At 42.9% G+C, this 16,703-nt stretch overlaps 1 protein-coding gene across 2 annotated transcripts in view; it reads right to left on the bottom strand.

Annotated features, from left to right (window-relative positions):
- MACROD2 (mono-ADP ribosylhydrolase 2) overlaps positions 1-16,703 on the bottom strand; it is a 1,806,074-nt gene that overhangs the window by 1,477,292 nt on the left and 312,079 nt on the right. The gene's annotated exons all lie outside the window — the stretch shown is intronic.

Below are 16,703 nucleotides of genomic sequence, written 5' to 3'. Positions count from 1 at the left end.
CGGGAGACTCAAGAGTCCTGTTACTTGCAGGTGCACCACCACACACGCCTTGTAATGGGGGACTGGTTAGACTACACGGGCCAATATGAGATTGGGTGGGTCAGGCCAGAGGGAGCACCCGTTACAATTGGAGGCGCTGCTGAGATACCTGTCAACAGGACAGGCTTTTGCTAGGCACACAGTAGGAACAGGGAAAGTGTCTGCTGCCACTTTGTGCTGCGTGGGACGGGGCCAGGGGTAGTCAGGGAGATGCTGGAGATGCATGCCGCAAAGACGCCTTGGGATCCGTAAGGGGTTAGTGAGTCTGGAGCCGGGGGCTATTGCTGTTCTAGTCGCCTTGAGGTAGTGCTAGCGGGGGACGCCTAAGGGGTAAACTGGTAACTGAGAGCAGGAATTCTGGACGGGTCCGCACTAGGCTAGCCAAAAGTAGGTCGACGCCCAAAGTACTGCATGGAAGAGCCAGAGTACTCTAGTCTCCATTCCAGATCACTTACCAAGGAGCACAGACTGGAGGAACGTGTTACAGTAGACACAGAAAGAGTGAGCCTAGCCTGAGGTAGTGCAAACACGAGTCAGATCTACATTAGGTACACAAGGTGGTGCACAAGGCATTTTATTGCATCGGTGTGGCAGCTGCCCCGCAGAGAGGAGCTCCATGTGCGATAACAGAAATTATAACAGAGAAAAGAATGGCGACCGCAAGATTGGAGGCTCTCTCAAGCAGTGAGTCACACCAAAGATGGCGGCTCCCGCCAAGTCGGGAGAGCACCAGGACTGTGCAAGAAATTGTTGCAGAGTATTGTCCGGGTTGGGTGTGGGTGCCAAAACCAGAGCCCCGCCCCTGCACTGTGAGTAGTTCAGCACAGAGTCAGAACCACTCCTTGGTAGAAAGTGTCCCTTCTCGAGAGAGCCCCGTCAGAATGGAGGATCTGCACAGAGTAGAAGGTCCAGGATGGCAGGGGGCAGAGAGAACCGTCAGAATGGAGGATCTGCAGAGCGCAGAAGGTCCAGGAAGGCGGGTAAACGAGGAACATGCATATGACCTGTGCGTGGAAGAAGAACAAGCTACAGAAGAGACTTCTGTGAGCCTGTTGGAGACTGGCGTGACAGCCGTGGCTGTGCCGGGTTTGTCCTGTCTATGCTCTCGGGAAAGTACCCTCGAGACTAGTGAGGACGACAGTGTTGCTAGATGGGAGGAACGAAATGGACTTTGTTATCATTCAATATACAAACAGCCAAACGCTACCTCAAATGTGATGCAGAAAGACAGTACTAACCAAAATGGCGGTTCCCGCATTCCCGGGACACCGCGTGGGCCAGCTGCAGAAAGTCTTGCAACTTTGCAGCTTGCTAATTGTTGGCCAGGATTGGCGCCAACGAGAAAACTCCACGCTGTTGGGGAGTGTGGCGCGAAAGCTGGAGCCGCGCCCTCAGGGACTATGACTCACTCCGCCCCTGTGCTGGGTCAGCCTACAAGTCTACGAGACCCTCCTCTAGAGTCCACCAGGGGGAGTGAGCACAGTGAACTGCCAGTAGCAACTTCTGTTCCCCCTAAGAAAGAAACAGAATGCAGCGAACCACATCCGCAGTTGTATGGTGTTTGGCCAGCAGAGGGACTGTATGTAACATTTCTTTTGTGCCCGTGCTTACAGAAAGACCTTAAACTCTCTGGTGGTATGAACTTTGATCCCTATCAGCGACCACGAGGGGTTCAGGTGGTGAAAGTCGAAGGAAAAAGGTACGTCCGGTGCCTATGCCCCAAGTGTGCTTTTCCTGATGGCGAATTGAGCTGGGGACCCAAGTGTGCCTGCTGCGAGGCACAGTTCCTAAAACCAGTGCTGCTGTGTGCTACGGAACCCGTAGCGGAAGATGCGGCTAACCAGCCTACCTCAACTACAGAGGGCCCGTGCGCCCTAACCGCGGCTCCAGATCCGGTTCCAAAACCGGAACCCCAGATGATGGAACCATTCCTGACGGAATCAACGAAGGGTAAGGTGACTGCCAAGGGAGAAGGGGGATCGCTACCACTGGTACCGCCGGAGCAGGACCGCTTCAGGCCGATGGCCACCAGCGACTGCGAAGCGCCCCGATGCTGTTCCCCTGCGGAGATGTCCCTATCCCCATCCTGTACTACTGAAGACAGTAGTCAACCAGCGGTGGTGATGCGCCAGCCGGCGGACCACACAAGTGAAGCTGAAGATAAAGATATCCCATCGGCTGCGGACCATGATGTAGGCCCGTGTGCTCTACAACAGCCAGTCCGGCCTACCACAGAGGAACACATCGCAAGCCAGCGGAGTGGTGAGGAACCTCCTAACCCCCCACAGGCGCCGGTGGTGGCAATGGCGGATGTCGTTCTGGAGGAAGAGGTTCCGGTTGGGAACCCAACGCAAGATGGCGGCGAGTCCAGCGAGATGGCCGTGTCCTCTCGGCCAAGCAGCTGTACCCGGTTGCCTGGGTCCGAGAAGAGCCAGCAGGCCCTGCGGAAGCCTGGGAGTAAGGAGGCGAGTGAACCGGAGTGCCAGTCCGATGGTACTGGGCAAGGTAGCGAGAAGTTGCGGGTCGTAGCCCCGCGTATGCCGGCGGTGTTTCCCTATGCCCAACCCCAGGCCATAGTTAAAACCCCTGCCCCTGTCACTTTTTCCTACGGGTCCCAGTCTAGCCAAGGGTTGTCTGGGGAGTCCCGAGCCACTTCTGAAGAATGGACTGGGGAAAATCTGGACTGGGGTGACTGTTTTGTCTCCGATGAGGGGTCGGGGAGGGAAATGTCTATGCAACGAATGTTATACTGCACTAATGATGACAATCGTACTGTTGGGGTGGGATGTGATCCTAAGAGCCTTGGGTCAAATTTTGGGTCTCCAGGAACATTGGGAGTTTCATCTGGGGATTTGGGTAATGTTGCTCATATGGTGCCTATAGCCCGGAGAGCCCCCTATGTGCCTTCACTGTCAGGAAGAGTTATTAGGGATCGCCAAAAGTTGGTACGTAATTTTCATCGTCCCTGGGAGAACGAACTTATGTTTGAAATGGGTTCCCTTGATTCAGAAAATTGGGATCCTGGCGGGTTAGATGAGACGTGGTGTAGTCAAGAGGGGGTAGTCTACATCTCCCAGAGAGGCCTTAGGGAGGTGTATGGGCATGATCCTCTCAGTCCACTAGCATCCAGGCCAGAGTTATGGGCTGATGGTGGGTGTACAGTATGTCCCCTAGAGTGTTACAGCATTGATGCTCTAAGCCCAGTGGACCATGCTCTGCGCAAGCCACCTTAAGAGGGTAGAGTAGTCCCAGTAATGGATACTCCAGCATGAGGTAATCCTAGTTGTTATACATCTAAAGTTAGGATGTATCTATTATGGTTATGATGAAAAGATATGTACTGTAATGTGTTGTTATGTTTTGCAGTGCTACCTGAAGGAAGGTTCCGCAAATTTAGATCCCAGCCGGGACGTTGGGGTTCCACCAGGGGGAGAATGTAGCCATGTGTAAGATTGGTGTACATATCTCTTTCTCATGCTGGCAGTAAACCTGGTAAGTATGCAGGAATGCCAGTAGTTATCATGGAGGTTTGCCCTCACACCCTGGTGAGGTGTCATATGTCCCCAAAGGAAGTGACAACATGCATTGTGCCCCCACTTAGTGGTACAGAGCAGGTTTGTTCTCTGGGGGGTGATATAAGACACAGCACTGCCTAAAGTTAGGAGTTCAGTTCCTGTTGTTGTGCTGCCTGTTAACTGAGAGGCACGTGAAGGTTGCAACAGTGTTGCAGTGTCTCCTGCTAGCTGTGAGTGAGTAAGCATACGCAGCAGAGTAAGCAGAAGCAGCAGAGTTAAAGGAGCTGACAGACAGCGCAGCTCAAAAGAGAGACAAAGCAGCTCAGGAGAGGAGATTACAGCAGCCAGAGAAGCTGGGGAATCTCTCTGAAAGAAAGGTGGAAAGCAGCTCTATTAGGGACAAGGGACCTTCCTAAGAGAGTGCTGCAAAGAGATGAGTGGCTGAGCTGTTATCTGTGAGGGGCAGTTTGCCCATACCACCATGCAAATAAAGATGCCCTTGTTAAAGATACCTCCACTGGGTGAGTGTGAAGTTACTCAGCAGTGGATGGCACCACCAAGAAGGAGTTCCTCACCAGGACCATCTCCCTGCGGAAGCACAGATCCTGATGAGGTGGAGGCGCTGCACATGAAGTAAGTTGGACTCGCACCCACTACCTCAGCTACCTGTCCTGATGACATCCCCTAATAACACCAAGCGGGAGACTCAAGAGTCCTGTTACTTGCAGGTGCACCACCACACACGCCTTGTAATGGGGGACTGGTTAGACTACACGGGCCAATATGAGATTGGGTGGGTCAGGCCAGAGGGAGCACCCGGTACATATACATATATATATGTATATACCAGTATAATATGATATATTTATATGTGTGTGTGTGTGTGTGTGTGTTTGTACCAGTGCAGACAAGCAGGCCTAGTTTGACAAATCCTGAAACATTAGGGATTGTAATCCACATTGCTATTCCGTAGTATTCTCTCCACATTGTAGGTGGCAAGAGAACACATTTCTCACATATTTTTCTTTATTGCATGCCTTGTTTACAGCTCTGTGTTCATGGTTTTTTTTATTTATTTTTTTTAATTTGCAATAATTCCTCTTTTTCTTGTTTTCTTAATAAAACTTTCCTCCTCGGTCTTCATATTTTCGTTGTAGAGGTAAAAATCATTACTACATTCTTTGAAGACTGAGAAAAAGGCGATTAAATATTCTTTTTGACGGGAAACATTCTGTATTTAAAAAGGAAGGTATTTTGATTTGACAAATTCTGAAGATGAGGTGTCTGTAATTAGTTTTTCAAAGAAAAAGCAAGAAATTCCAAGTCAGGAAGTGCACTTGGTGCGGTTTTGCCAAAAATGGACCTAATGAGTTTTACCTCTACAACGATGATACATTCTCTTAGTATGTGTGTCACATCCATGGATCATCATCTACAATCTTTATTAACACAAAACTGTTTCAAGCAGTGTTTCTCTTTTCTTTGGCTCTTGAATACCTGCTGACGTCAGGTTTCACACTGATGACATCTAATTAGATTTGTTTGCACCATTTGTTTGCGGGTTTTAATTGGTGTTTTGATTGCTCCCATGTCCTTGAAGAAAAAAAAGGTTCAACTGGGAATATATATAAATATATACACACACACACGTGCGTGCGTAAGAAAAACAAGTATTAAGCAAATATTAAAAACAGGAAATACGTGGGGTGGAGATTTCACTTTTTTGCAACTCTGATTCCAGGATGTCAAACTCCAAGGAACAGATTTGGGAGTTCTGCACAATAAAATGTCATTTTCATGGTGCTGATATATCAGCAAGATTCCACTGAAGTTTGTGAGGCTGCTTATGCTAAAATCAGTAGCCCCAAATCAGTGACATGTAGAAAAAATAAATTAAAGGACTGCCAATATCTGTTGGAGAGGGGGACGTCACTTTTAAAGACCAATCCGATTGGGTATGTACTGGTTGAAATATTTTTATATTCATAAAGGAGCAAGAATTTCATGAGAATCATAATTTTTAGGTTTAGAACGTTGACCTTATGCATGAATGTTTTTATGTCTATAGTGTCAACAGTGTATGCGGCACTTTACACAATTAAATTACAAATTAAATAAAGTACAAACAATGGTTATAAGCAGTGGTTGACAAATCACCAAAAAATCTACTCGCCACACAAAAAAATCTACTCGCCACCTAGTACCAAACGTGTGCTGCTTGGGCCTATAGGAGCTCGCCACGATGTTAAATCCACTCGCCCGGGGCGAGCAAATGTATAGGTTTGTCGAACACTGGTTATAAGTAAATGACAATATAATGCCAGAGGAGGCCTTTCCCCGATGAATTTACAATCTAATGATATATTGGGACATTTACAGACACATAAGGCGTAAAAGTGTAGATATTAAAAGTGCATGTCGGGGAGATCACGTTTATCTAAAAGTATCATTTAATGAAATGCTTCTCTTAAGAGGTAGACTTTCTGCTGGACTTTAAAAATGGAAAATTAAGATGCTTGACTAATATTGATTGGAAGAGAGATCAATAAGCGGGGAGAGATTTGGGACCAATGTGTAAGATGTAAAAGGGCTGTTGAGGTAAAATGTGCAAAGAGGAGTCACCCTTGGGTCGACAATAAGAGGCAAGTAAGGGTGTAATGAGACATCACCGTTAAAGAAGGAGAATTCTGTAGTTTATATAGATATTAATAGAAAGCCAGCATGTCAGAAGCAGATATTCACCTAGAAGAGCAGGAGATTATTCGAGCAGCAGCACTGTGAATGGGTTGTACGAAAATGAGGTATGAGGCACAGAGGCCAGAAAACAAGGGCATGCATTAGTGTTTATTAGATGAGGAACAGAGGACGGACGTATCTTTGCAATTTTATGAAGGAAGAAACAGCGAGATTCCGTAATAATACTTACATAAGGAGAGGAAGAGGAGGATGAAAAGTCAAATATAACCCTGTGACAGTATATTTGCAAGACTGGGTGGATAGTGGTGTTATTGACAGTATTCTGATTTGGGAGGGAATATGAAGAGCTCTGTTTTAGCCATGTTACGCTTCAAGCGACGAAGGGCCATCCATGTAGATATTGTGGATAGGCAATCTGTGATTGGACTGCAGGTGTAAGGTCAGGTGCAGAGAGCATAGAGAGAATAGCTTAATCCAAAGGATGAGGTCACCCAGCAAGAGTGTATACATAGAGAAGAGTAGAGGATGCAAAAATCGAGCCTTGAGGTACACCAAAAGAGAGATGCGTAGTAGAGTAGAGATAGCTAAATAGACACTTAAGGAGCAGTCGGAAAGGTAAGTAGGAGAACCAAGAGAGGGCCGAACCACAGATGCCAAGAGGTTGAAGAATGTGCAGGTGAAGAGAGGAATCAATATAAGAAGCAGAGGGGAGTTGAGAAGAATCAGACGGAAGTGGTTTCCTTGAGATGTGGTGATATGGAGGTCATTGAAAAAATGACTTGGGGACAACTCAGGCCTCAGTTTATGTTTTTCCACTTTTAAAAAATATATAATTGTAGTTTCTAAGGAGAAAAATAATTCAAATGAGAACTTTGACGAATGAAGATTTGTTGCTTCTTCTTTAGCAGAACGGCTGAATTAAATTTCACAAAAAATATATTGTTGTAAGGTAGGTTCCTTAGATATTATTTAGGGAAAAGGAACAAAGTTCTGTTGTTCAACATTTTGTTGACATATTTAGTAGAGAAGGAGAAAAACTGGAAGAGCACTACTGTAGGTTGTACATTTGGGGTATTCTGTGAGCCTCTGACGCGACGGTTGGTATTGCGCAAGCGCACTCCGCCGATGGTCCGGAGCTCACTGTGTCTGCTCCCACTGCGGGGAGGTACTAGTGTCTTGCAGAGTGCAGTTGCGCGCGCACTTAGAGCCCCAGTGAGGTATACAGTCAGGGCCATTTGATGACGCGCTCTCCCCACGCCCCACGGCCTCCATTGACATTGAGGACCCTCCCTCAGTTGGTTACTGCGCAAGCGCGTACTACTCGGGGGTTGCTAGCCCACGCATGTCTCCGGATTGGTAGTTGGGTGCGGAGTTAGTCACTGTCGTCTCTGTGTCTGAATATACTGATTAGGTGTATACACATCAGAAAACCATTAGCAATCAAAGTGGGTGGATCGCATGTGAGCTGTGAGTATTGGCTGGTTATGTCATTCTGTGTCTATATATATGTTAATAAAGTTGTGATATGTATACCTTGAGAAAGCGCTCTGTGAAGCGTGAAACGTTGGTAGGGCTCTCCATTGCCCTGTTTTTCCATGACCAATAAATAATCTTTTTATAGGATACGCACCCTCCTTTCTACTTTTTTGATACCTACAGTAGTGCTCTTCCAGTTTTTCTCCTCTACTTGCCTACCCTTTGGACAGAAGCACACCTGGGGACCCCTCACCTTTGGATCGCATGGACTGTGCAGCACTCAGAGTGAGTCAATCGGTTGCTACATGTTTTCCTGTTCAGGACTTTATTTAGACAATTGGTACATTATTGGGTGTTATTATGCTCAATCTTCCTGTTGTTATTGTTAACAACAGCGTCACTTATTAGTGAGCTTACCATCCGGGACTGCAACCCAGTACCTGTCTTCTATCAAGTTTATGTTTAGGGGTCCCCCCTACAAGTATCTGGTTATTCATTCATTCATTTATCCTACTGTTGGGGTCTTTCGCATTACGCAGTCACATGGTCTGTTGACATATTTAACCTGAAAAATGACAAAGGCTGTGAGATTATGTAATGACTGAAAACTTTGCTGCGATGATACATGACATGTCTAAGGCTTTCTTCGTTTAATACTTTTCACATTGAACAAAATAAAATATAAGATAAAGAACATAGAAAATGCCTTACTGTATAAATAGGTACACCCCTACCCACAAACGTTTGTGATAAGGGCGATTATACCCTGAGTATAGGTCTTACCTTTTCTTCCATGGGACTTCAAATGCACCACTCACTTGGGATACAACAAAATGGCAAATGGGGAGTACACTACTTCCTACTGGCCACTTGGAAAGCACCAGACTGGTCTTAAAAGTCTGATACGCTCCATGGTGGCCTAAACAGGAAGAAGTCCAGACCTAAACTTTCTCAATTCTTATGAAATCAGGGCTTGAAATTATTTGCCTGATCTGGATTTATGGCACTCTGTTCTCTGCCACTGCATGCATTAGAACAGTTTCAGACAAACTACACGTGATGTGGCACTACCATGATTACATATGATGGTGTCATGTACATTTGTAAACAACATTAAAGTATAAATAGACACAAGCCCAGTCTTAATCCTGGCATTCTCACATTCTTTATTTAATCTCTTCTGTGCCAGAGGGATCTTCAATGTATTTCAGCACAATTCCATGAAGGCAGTTAAGTTCTTTGTATTGAAATTGTATTGTTGAGTTTGCTGGTAGAGTAATTAGGAGGATGACACACACCCCATCTGATTGGGTTCTTTCACCCTCCCCCCCCCCCACACTTTAATTTTTAGCCAGTTGATGATGGCCATTTGGTTGCCAGTACTAATTAATTTATCCAAGTGTATCTCATACAACCCTTACAACAAAGCACCTACATTTGGGGAAGTTGAAATCCAACTTCCCTCTTACTTTTTGTCTTATCTAAATCAGAAATATATATGATATTTTACCAGGAAGACCTATATTACTCTGAAATGCACTAAAACTGCATATATATCCCAATGAATAGATGTTTGGTGAATATTTGCCATGGTGTCAGAATGATTAATTATAGGAGCTGTTAAAAACAAAAAAAACTTTTTTAGTTCAATCCACTACACCAATGACTCAGGCTTGAAGTGTCCAAAAAAACAACAACAACAACCATACTTTCAGGTTTACTTCATCGAGTTATTTATAAAAAACCTGATACGTTCAAACCTGGGGCAATACTGGTGCAGAAAACTGCACCAGATTGTAAAATGCAGTCATATTTTTTTTTTTTTTTTAAACTTATATTTTTATTAAGACGAGAAGGGGAGGGGTACAGAAAGAAAAAAAAAAGGGTTGGGGGGCAATAACCATTTTATCTCGCATCCCAAGGTTCCCAAACTCTATCAAACTTTCTTGTGGTATGGTTCAGAAATGAGTTGAGTCTCTCCATTAGTTGGACATCATTAACCCTTCTAATAACCTCTCTTCTGGGGGGCGGAAGAATCTTCTTCCACGTTGCTGCTACAGCACATCTAGCCGCCGTTAGGATATGCAAAATCAATTTAACTGTATAGTGGTTCACATCCTCCATGGGTCTAGCCAGGATAATTAAAACTGGATCTAACGGCATCTTGGTCCCCGTCACATCTTCTATCAATTTCAGAACTGTCCCCCAATATATCTGCATTATTGGACAGAACCAACAAATATGCTCTAGATACCCTATCTGCCCACAACCCCTCCAGCATCTATCAGTAGACTCCAGAAACATTTGCTTTAACCTTTTGGGGGTGTAATACCAGCGTAGCAGAATTTTATACAAATTCTCTTTTGTTACAGTACATATAGAGATTTTACCTGCACAATCCCAAATATTTTCCCAGTCCTCTCTTGTTATTTCAGTCTGGAAGTCCAGAGCCCACTGATCCATATATTTATAATCCAGGGTATCCTTTTGAGGGACTAAACCCTGATAGAGAGATGAAATCAGACCCTCTGGAATTTTTTTGTTTTGCACAGATCTTCGAATCGCGTGTATCTAGGTATTTCCTCCCCATAGAAACCCTGCCGAACAAAATGTCGGACCTCTATATATTTGCACATCTCAGTTAGAGGTAGACCATATTTTCTCATCAATTCCTCAAAAGACATCAGCTTGTCTTTTTCTAATAGATCTCCCATCTCTAGAATCCCTTTATGTCTCCAGGTTTCAAAACCCTGACCCTGGAATCCCGGCAGAAACCCTGGGTTACCAAACAAGGGCGTAAGTCTGGATGGGGTTGATATAACTTTTTATTTCTTTTTTTGCTAGCTGCCAAATTTTTAGGGTGAATACGATTACCATCGGGTCAGACTGTCTCCCAGTACCAACCCCGGGGCTCGACCATAACAAAGAAGGCAGGCTGACCGGGCTTTTTAGTGAGCTCTCCAAATTCACCCAAGCATAGGTCCCTCATGGGGAGTGCCAGTACACCATTTGTCCCAAGTGAGAGGCTATATAATATTTTAAAATATTTGGTACTGCCAAACCACCTACTTCCTTAGACTCGAACATAATTAATCTGGCTACTCTTGGTTGTTTATGATTACAAACCAATTGCATCATTCGATTTTGAATTTCTTTTATATTTGTATGCGGGACAAGTATTGGTAATGTCTGGAAATAGTACAGAAGTCTGGGAAGGATATTCATCTTAGCCACAGTTATACGCCATATCCAGGAGATACAATGGAATTCCAGGCTTGTAGATCTTTTCTTATCTTAGAGAAAAGCTCAGGATAGTTATATTTATATAGTGAATTGTAGTCTCTAGTTAGGTGAATCTCCAGATATTTGAAATGGGTCTGTCTCCACCTGTAGCCAAAATGGCCTTTGAGAACCTCAACCTCCCTTTCTGTTTACGTTACATTTAACGCTTTTGACTTTCCTACATTGACTTTAAAGCTGAGAGAGCTTCCTCAGCCCGCGTGCATCCGCGTTGACATCACGCGTGCGCCCCCATTCATATTTATGTTAAACATATTTCTTTCTTTGATAAATCTGGTGCTATATTTCCAGTTAGGAGACTTTGCTATATCGCCTCAAAGACACCTTCATATTTAACATGTAATCATGAAAATGATATCCCGTCTGTATTTTCAATGCCTCTTTCTTCCAGGTGTATTTATCATCAGCAATCTATTCCTGAGACCAAAACTCAAACTATTGACACTGAAAATGAAGTAAAGAGTAAAGAATTTGTGGCAGCTAAAAGTGAACAACTAGATCCACAATTGCCTAGAAAAATCCATGTTACTGTTAACTGCACTAAAAGTACACATATATAGCACAATTATAGTGTAAAGCAGCAGTCCAAGCTGTCGTTTTATTTATTTATTTTTCCTTTTTAATATGGGCATCAATACAATCCACACAATCATAAGTAATTAGCTAAGTTGCCGATCGGTCCGTTCTCCTGTGATCGATTGGCGAAGATTCGGCTCTGGGGTTCACTAAATGGCTGTTAGTACAGAAGAAGAGGACCAAAGATGCAAAGTTCTGTGGGGAAGATCATGTGACCAGGCAATCACTAGCTACAATTGGTGCACTGCTAGAGAGAGAGCAGGGCTCAAAAAGGGGTGTGCTAGAGTCTGTTTCAGAAGAGGAAGGGGATGTGACTTTGTAAATGGTTGCTATAGAAACAAAAACATGGTTGTTACATTATAATACATAAAAATGTCATTCAGAGTTGTTTTTAAAAAAAATGCTACAAGTATTTTTATCATAGTACAGAACTGATTTATTAAAAACAAAAACCCACAAATATAGGCTATTGGTTGGTCTGCAGCTTTATGTGCCTATGTCATCCTATCACTCAAAGAAGATAAAGTTTTCTGTTTGCTCCCTGTTTTTTTCCAAGCCAAGTTACCATTTACTCTACAACTTTACAGAGCACGTGGGAATGTGTTTACGTATCAAACTACAGTATTCCTTGATTCAGAGAAGGAGGTGCTTCTCCATCTTCCAATATATTTCATGTTTTGGGGAAACCTCAGATTTTAGGTTTTTGTACATCTGTAATCTTCTTGATTTTGAAATAAGAAAGAGCCGGATACATCTTAAAATTGATTGAGTTCCCTAAATGCCTCCATAATAATTGGATTTTTTAACTGGAATGGATTGGGATTCGGGATCTTGTTTTCTGAAACAAGCTGGCACTTGAAAGGACTATTTTCTATAAAACGCAGTAATTACCAGATACTGGATACTGCCTCACATCTTCCGCAACATAGCTCACTTGGCAGGGTTAGTGGGATTGCTGCTGTAATCACCATGACTCACCCTACGATCGCTGGAGAGAAATGTCAGGAACTTGTGCAGCAAGCCGGAGATTACCAGGTTTTTAAAGATTTTCATGGCGCACCAACAGTTTGTCTGAGCTGTAGCCTGCTAAATACATACATAGAAAACCATGTGACCCGATAGCCAACTGTGATCATGAAAGGAATCGTTACAGCCATTCAAAAGAAAGACTTTCATTAATCCTTTGAGGGGAGGGGGGACATTTTTACTGAGAAATGTTGATAATTCAGCCTCAATGAGTGTATAAGGGAAAAAAAGGTCTGAGTGACAATGTTGAATTAAAGAGAGCAACAGCCTTCACTGCACACATTTTCTTTATTGGATTTTCTACTTCAAAGCAAAGCACTAAGGAGACAAAACCCCAAACAAACACCATCGGATTTCGGAGGAAACCATTTACATAAAAGAAATATAGTATAGTATATGATTCAGAACTTTCGGAAGCTGAAACACTGTGTATAGAAATGTACTAGTTTAGTCAGCAGACTTAAAATGATGCGTAGTCAGGGCTTGTAGCGGCAGCCAATAAAAAGCAGGAACGTCATCTGGAGATGACACTGCACCTTTACATTGGTGACCTTGGGGCCATGTTTGAAGTCCTGGGGCCCATATTTATAGTGTTATTATGCTAAAGCCGGCATATTAAAACTACAAATATCTCAGGAGCTATGCCCTGGATGTCAGGGCATCACGGATCAGCTCTGTGGAACCCGCCAGTTTAGATAGGAAAAAAAAACAAAATGGGCAGGATTGCTGCTTTAGGCCTCGGACATAGTGACTTCTCCCGTGCGGAGGCGCGCAGCGGCTGAGGGAAAGCGGGTCCTTTCCCTGGCCATACTAGACGGGCCGTGGGGGGCCTTATTGGGAGAACCGCTCACGTGACCGGCCTGTCGCACCAAGGAATCAGTTTGAACTGATTTCTTGCGCAACGCGCGCCCCCTCCCACATCCACGCGCACGCCGCATGGACGCGAACACTGCCTTAAGACAGTCTGTTCGCTCAGTGTCCGCACGGTCTGCGGCACCATATCCGAGACCTTAACAATCACATGCTAATGTAGCAGAATGAGGTTTTCATGGCATTGCTCTGTCAATCTCAAAACAGAAAACAAACCATATATGACATCAGTGGTCTAAGTGTGGTAATTGGAGAAGATGTGAAGCATCGTTATTTTATTACGTATTTACAAACAAGGGGGACACTGCTTTTCATTTACAAGTTTACATCCCAGCTTTCTTTTTGGAGAAATATGGGGGAAAAAATCTCTAGAATACATTTCTTTAAACCAAAAATCCAGTTTAACTATTCCCCCCTCCTCCCATTTTTCAGCAGCTGAACTGTACTATTTTCAGCTTCAGATACCCCACAGTTCCGGAGATACTTCCACGTTTAAGCTACTGGTGTTCTTACCGGTTTTTTGTTTGTCCAATAGAACGTTGTATTCAATGACAGTACGACTTCTTATTGGCTCGTGGGACCAACAAGGTTTGGTCATTTTTGTGTGGTGGAAATTTTAAAACTGGTAATGTCAATTACCAGGTCCATAATATGATCTAACAATGTTTGTTACAGTAGTATTAAATGTTATAGTTTACATTTTAAATGAGATATAGGAATTGTGAGTGCAGAGTACGTGAGGAATTCTTTCTTTTTTCACTTGTGTATAACAGTACCTTTCCTTTCTGGCATCCATTCTTCCAATAGGCAGAGCGGATAATTTTTTGTTTGTGTGATTTATTAAAGTCCCTTATTTAAGATATATATGCATTATATGTTGCATGCTACTTTACGCACTACTTTTGCACTGGTTTTGCAGACAGGATACTGACAAAATAATCCTATATTTACATTATAGAAACATATCACATACAATATAACATAAATGTCAGGCAAGATCAAACAAACAGTATCAATGAGTTTTGAAACCCTTGGACATAAATGACAATTTTATTGGAATACTTTATTACTAGGAGGAGCCAGACTTTCTTTAAAGTTTACGTGGTCATTGGTGTTGGTATACAATCATTAAAAAAATACCCTCCAGAATAAGACTTATTATTCTAAATGATTTTTTACAGTGAAAGACAGGTTTATATGTACCAGGAAAAGATGAAACACATGGAGGAAACAAACTGTGAGAGGTTTATATCACAGAGCAATTTATTTTCTTTTACAGCGAGATGAAATGGTGAGGAATGTGTTTACTATTAACTTTGGTGGAGATTCCCTGTAATATTTAATTTGGCAAAAAGTCGAAGCATTAAATATTTTGGAACCCCTGAAGATCAATATGCCAAATATAAAGTAATAATTAGTACCATCTAAAACGTCTCCAACCTAGAGAACACAGACACTGGAAACCGTGTTAGAGCCCTCTAGTGATTATAGATACTCCCCCCTCTGCCCTATAACCACACTGAAAAACTAAAAAGGGAGAACCCTACTGTGACAAGAACTCCCCTGTTGGTTAAAGGGCAGCAAAACTCAGAACACACAAAATCACTGCGAAACAATCTTTGGAGGGGGGGGGGGGGGGGCTTGGGGATGGGGGGTGGGGTGTCGGACGATGGACTATCTAGCAATAAATAGTATCACTACATAGTACAGAAAAAGCCATAAATTGCCACAACTATTCCAAGGTTTCAGCTCTTCCAAACTTATCCTCAACTACGTGTGTGGCTTGATCCCTTGACATGGGTTTTTACAGCTGGAAAAGCATTTATTTCATTGTCTCTTTCTCGTTGTATTTTTCACATTTTAAAAACCATGCATATGTATTGACAGTTTTACACTATACTATGTATGTGTAATGCTAAAATAAAACCCCAAATAGAGAGGGGAAAAAAGGGGTGGGAGGGACAGTTAGCCATAATAATAAAAAAATAATGAATGGGCCACAGTGGTGTTGATAGATATAAGAAATGTGAATTGAATAAGAAAATGGAAGAAATCTACATAAATGATTAAGAGCTGTATTGAATATGCTCTGGAGAAGCCCATCACAACGTTATTGGATGAAAACTCTCACTGAAATCAATAGCTTTCTCGGCCGATAAAGGCAGCTACAGGTTATATTGTATCATGCCAAAGCATTTTGTTATTATTTTGGCTTTTAACCTCAATATCCTTGATTGATTAATCTAGTGACATCCTAAAAATATATACAACTTAAGTCATCACAAAATGTTATCCACATCTACCACGGAACGGATTAGGAACTAGAAAAAAAACTGTGAAAAGCCAGGTTTTCTTACAAATACTGTAGGCTCTACACCGTTTTAATTCATTTTATTGATTATCATTTTTACAGTGAATAAAAACAAACACATCCAAACATATATAAAACCTCAGTCAGCTAAAGAATTACTTCCTAGGGATTCCCCAAAAACTGAAAATGGTGCTAGAGCAGAAGAAAAGAACGTTAATTTTGTGGGCGACATAAAAGGATTTGTGGAAACGTGACACTTACAAAGATATGTTGGGTAGCTCAGTCCTGGCTTCTGCAAATATCCAGTAATTCTTCAAAGAGGATGGCACATCACTCTTGCGAAATACAATGTTATGATATTGAATATATGAACCTTTTGGTTGCATTAATACACCGTTATCAGGACATAATGGCCTGATGGATTTATTTAGTAAGACTGGTGTGTCATCTTGCTTAGAAGAAAACATCACGAACCAGTGAGGATGTTGGGCCCCAAACCCCCGCCCCGGTATATCTATATTTCTAACATTTTCAGGGCTGTAAGAAACTTAATTAGTCATTCCGTGCACACAAAAAAATTACATTTGTTAAAATGCTACAAAAATATTTTCACATTTATTATGATGATATCAAGTGAGGAGGTGAGGCAGTGGACATAAGTTAATAAACACTGTCAGCACTTACCCACAAGAATTAGGACTGTAATGTGAAGGACTGCATAAAACCCCCCAAATTGTTCACTGAGTTAGTGATACTGGTTGTGTCCCCTTTTGACTTGATGTATTAATTCGGATAAATGTACAACCCTCAAGTGATTGGAGGTGTGCTGGAGGCTTTGTATGTTTTTCATGCTACAATTTTGACAGCTGGGGATTCCATTGAATAAACAGATT

This window comes from Ascaphus truei, chromosome 4, assembly GCF_040206685.1.
Source record: "Ascaphus truei isolate aAscTru1 chromosome 4, aAscTru1.hap1, whole genome shotgun sequence".
NCBI lineage: Eukaryota > Metazoa > Chordata > Amphibia > Anura > Ascaphidae > Ascaphus > Ascaphus truei.
Note: the sequence above shows the minus strand (reverse complement) of the source record. Positions and strands in the feature narration are given on the sequence as shown.